Below are 3,528 nucleotides of genomic sequence, written 5' to 3'. Positions count from 1 at the left end.
GCAAACAAAAATAACATTTCAGTTTTTTATCTGAGCCTGATATGAGTGTAAATTTTGTGAACGTTTTTTTTTTTTTTAATCTTAATTATATATTCATATTTTTTGTCATATGCTAGGAATGTCACAATATGCTATTGAACAGCCACCCTCATCCTGCCTGGCGGGTTGAATTAAAGTGCAGCCGTGTTTTAGTGCGCTTCAAGTACTCCATTCCCCCCCCCCCCCCTAATTGTCTAATTGTGCTCATTGAGCCGTGTGGACCGGTTGAACAGCCTGCCTGGCTGGGGTCGGCGGGTTTGCCGTGTGCTTTTAATCTATATTTCATGCTATGGCGCTGCGCGCAGACAGACGTACATCCTCAATGAGAAAATTCACTGAGACGCACGAAGAATGTCGACCTGACAAAATGAACTGAGGAGACCACTCACGCATCAGGTGAAGTCAAATGTGTTAAATGATGAACCCTATAAACCGTATTCAATGTTTAATTCGCCTTTGAATGAAGGCTTAATAAAAAATGACAGGGAAAGCACTCGGTGCAAAAGTGCCACATACAGTCCTACATTTAAAACTGAAGTCAACTATAAATAGGAATAGATAAATAGAACTACTACTTTATGGAATGACAGCAATAAGTCCGCGATTAGAAGAGGAAAAAAAAAGAACATCGTGCTACTTACGATTCATTTCAATAACTTCTGGGCGTTATTGTCTCGGATCCGCGCCTCTTCGGTCGTTTGGGCGCGGAAAAAAGTCTGTCCCTGCGGCGAAGCGGACTCGTTGCCATCGACAGGATGATCAGCTTCATCTGATGGCGATAAAGTTTGCATGAGAGAACACCTGGTTAATTCTGCCGAGGACAGTGGACGTCCGATTCAGCCGGTGTCAAGTCTTCAGTGATGCCCGCACTCGCCGGGATTGAGATCTGAGAGGAGAGGGGAGCGCACAGAAAGGCGTCATGTGAGCAAGGGAGAGGTGCGCTATTGGCCAGTCGTATAATAAGGCTGCTCTGTGCGCCATTGGCCTAGAAAGGGAGCGCAGGCGCCTCGTACCTTGGCTGTGCGCAAGAATATGAGTGCGGCTCACTGTTCATAATTTTTAGCAGCCAGAGCAGGGGGGCAGTAAGTAACAAATTGTCCGAAAGATCTGTTTTTTTGTCATCTACGAGTTACACAGAGGGCAGCATAGGGAAAAGCAAGCATGCTGTCTCTTCTATAAAAGAGAGGAATTAATGAAAATGACTGGTGAGTCTATCAACTTTTGAGTGCCTGTCAACTTGAAGATGTGGGCACTTCACTCTGAAAGAGGCATCATTTGATCTTGACGTTTTCAGCATTATGATGAAGAGTACAAAAATGACAACAGCAAAAATGAAAGCAACAGGTAAAATGACAGCAAGGGAACAGTATCTGCATCCATTAAGGTGGCAGTTTGATACATTGACCAGATGATAAGAATCATCCCTAATGCAATTCCTATTTAAGACTTTTTTCAGTGGTTTGATATTGCGCTGATAACACGTTCAGTATTTTACTATCTAATATTGTTCTGTTACCCAACGCACATGCATATATTTATCTGATTTGAATGTGATGTAACAGACATACGACTGCGATGGCATACATGATTACAAGAATAGAGCTAAATCATGTAATGTTTGTGTTATATAGTTTGATTTCTGGCATTGTCCTCCTAGATAATTTGCTGTGTAATGACCCAATACAGGTGGATCGGGAATTACATTAAAATGACACTTAATAAAGCAATCATCATGGCTCAAATGAAAGGAATAATGTAATTGTCACCAGCTGATGAAATACAAAAAAAGAGAAGGAAATCCATGACACAAAAATGACGCTAACACGTTCACCTTCTATTTCTGAAATGCTGTTACTTCATGTTGTTCTGGTGCTTTATTGGTACTAAGACCTAACTCAACCTTCACAATCAATTTTTGACACGCGTTAAAGCTAATTAATTGTTTAGGAGATGGGAAGCTGGATGAAAGGAAGGGATACAACCTATACGTATTGTGGTGGGAGGTCAATTTGTATGAATAGAAACAAAGGGAGCATGATATGTTTTATATATTCATGCTATCCATATTTATATTTCCATTTAAATTTTCTACCCGGGACCTCACAGAGGGCAACAACACATAAAAGAACTTCCTCTCTCTGTACCGCTCTGGTTCTCTAGAGTGTGGAGGCAGAGGAACTCAAGGTTCTGTATGGGTGGGAAATAGAGCGCACGTAATCTGGAGCGCGCATCTTCCCCTGCTCAGGCTGCGACATTAAATCAATATTCCGCAAAGCTTTCTCTTGTTTTCTACATTCACTTGACTGCTGCCGTGATGCGCCGCGAGGGTCGAGCAGCCGCTCCCTGATTTTTGTGGCACTTGCCCCCCTCCCTCTTTCTCCTCCTCCTCCTTCACTTCACTTCACGGAAGACACCCTCATTTGGATGGCTCCAAGGCGATGCGCCCATTCCATTTGTCTCATGCGTTAACGGGAGGCGGCAGGAATAAGGCACCGCGTTATCTCGACACAAAACATTATCTCCGCCTTGCTCCTCCAACACCGTGAAACAATGATTATTAACTGCTTGAGGAGCATGTTCAGGGGTTTTCGAGGCTTGTCGCCACACTTAAGGAACATGAAATATATTTCACAACACACCCCCTGAACTAGATTTTTGAATTTTCAAGTCAAGATTATGCTTCCCCTATTCTTGCCATTTGTGAGTACTTTCAGTATTGCCTGTCGCCCCCGGGGAGTTTGGCTAACGGCATTATGACTGGACGTGTGACTGTAGCATTTTTACCAGAAACCAGCCTAGCACTTCCTTTTCAAGATGTAAAAGCCTGTCGTGCTGCATCATCCTGTAAGATACTGGTTGTGCATTCGCGTTCACTCACACCCCATCATTATGAAAGCAAAATCCTGCCTCTGCAAAATGGGTCACACACTGCAGTCACTTTATCTCAGCAAATGTATTGTGCCTGTGTGAGTTGAAGACATGCGCATATGTGATTCAACATCAAAGGCAAGACTCCAATATTAGGGCATGGGTGTCTTCGCTGAAACAAGACTCAAGCAAGTCGAACGTTCTATGTTTTCGAGGGTGGCGAGCCTGTATGAATAGTTAGCCCCAAGAGCCCAAATGTGAGTCTTTCTTTAATGTCTTTTAACAGCCAAGAGGTTGATGCTCTCGCTCTAAAATGAACTCCAGTAGCGCCATTTTTATTTTTTCGACTGCAGTGCCCTGTATGCCTCATACGTCAGTGATTTCAGCAAACAGTTGAACGCATAGGATTTGCTCCGAACCCAGAAAATCCATTCACCCTTGGTTAGTGTACGAATATACACAGACAAGCTAATAGGTAGACACAGACAAACACACTAGCATCTATCTACTGTGGAGTGAATTTGAGCAGTGGGGTTCAAAGCCGTGCCAATCAAAAAAGGGAAGACAGCTCTGTGCCGCTGTCTTATAGACCCATCACTGTGCAAGCTAATCTGCGGCGCG

At 43.5% G+C, this 3,528-nt stretch overlaps 1 long non-coding RNA gene across 1 annotated transcript in view; it reads right to left on the bottom strand.

Moving 5' to 3' along the window:
- The window catches only part of LOC116390157 (uncharacterized), a 28,891-nt gene extending 27,960 nt beyond the window's left edge, over positions 1–931 (bottom strand). Inside the window, exon 1 of the long non-coding RNA XR_004213145.1 lies at positions 681–931. This is a non-coding gene — a long non-coding RNA (uncharacterized LOC116390157). The remainder of the gene's footprint in view (positions 1–680) is intronic.
- Between the last annotated feature and the right edge of the window lie 2,597 nt (positions 932–3,528).

This window comes from Anarrhichthys ocellatus, unplaced genomic scaffold (assembly GCF_004355925.1).
Source record: "Anarrhichthys ocellatus isolate YVR2014 unplaced genomic scaffold, GSC_Weel_1.0 scaffold22, whole genome shotgun sequence".
Lineage (NCBI taxonomy): Eukaryota > Metazoa > Chordata > Actinopteri > Perciformes > Anarhichadidae > Anarrhichthys > Anarrhichthys ocellatus.
The sequence above is the reverse complement of the archived record's forward strand: the minus strand, read 5'-3'. Positions and strand labels throughout refer to the sequence as shown.